The sequence below is a fragment of the Penaeus monodon genome, chromosome 27, assembly GCF_015228065.2.
Source record: "Penaeus monodon isolate SGIC_2016 chromosome 27, NSTDA_Pmon_1, whole genome shotgun sequence".
Lineage (NCBI taxonomy): Eukaryota > Metazoa > Arthropoda > Malacostraca > Decapoda > Penaeidae > Penaeus > Penaeus monodon.
The window spans coordinates 24,644,673-24,645,312 of NC_051412.1; the positions used below are offsets into that span (position 1 = coordinate 24,644,673).

Here is a 640-nt window from a genome sequence, read left to right on the forward strand (position 1 = left end):
ACCCCCTCTCCCCACACAGGGGGATTCACCCCTGTATGCACTGCAATCTGGAAAAAAAAACACTGTCATGTTTCTTTAAATAATATTGATGAAAGATACTTAACACAGTATTTTTAAAATGCTTACTGTTATCCTTAAGTTACTGCTGTATGACATATAAAATAACAGAGATCTGCAGGCCTTATCCTTGCACCTATCTACCATTTACCATACTATTTACATATCACTTACTCTAGTCTAGATGTCTTTACCTAACTCATCAAAGTTAACATATACACTTCATTTCTTATCTCAATATCCTTATAAACAAAAAGCACACAGGAGAATATAAGTAAGAACAGCAGGGTTTATCATAGGAAAACATTTATGATGATCTTTTTATAGCTATTTATATATCTATTGCTATAATTATGCTAAGAACATGCCTTGCTCAGAGAGTTGATATGGTAATTCCCAGACTAAACACTTAAGCCATAAGCAACCTAGTAAATATCATATATAAAAAGTATTTTTTTCTCTCTCCTAAGTGCCATCATATAATTTCTTTCTCCAAATGATTGTCACTACTCCAAGACTGCAGTTAGCAGATCACAAACAAAATTAAGTTTCATTACTTCACTTATTGTGTCACAGACCCTAA

At 32.8% G+C, this 640-nt stretch overlaps 1 protein-coding gene across 2 annotated transcripts in view; it reads right to left on the reverse strand.

The window, feature by feature from the left end:
* The window catches only part of LOC119590708 (muscle M-line assembly protein unc-89-like), a gene marked incomplete in the record, with an annotated part of 12,303 nt that overhangs the window by 1,903 nt on the left and 9,760 nt on the right, over window positions 1-640 (reverse strand).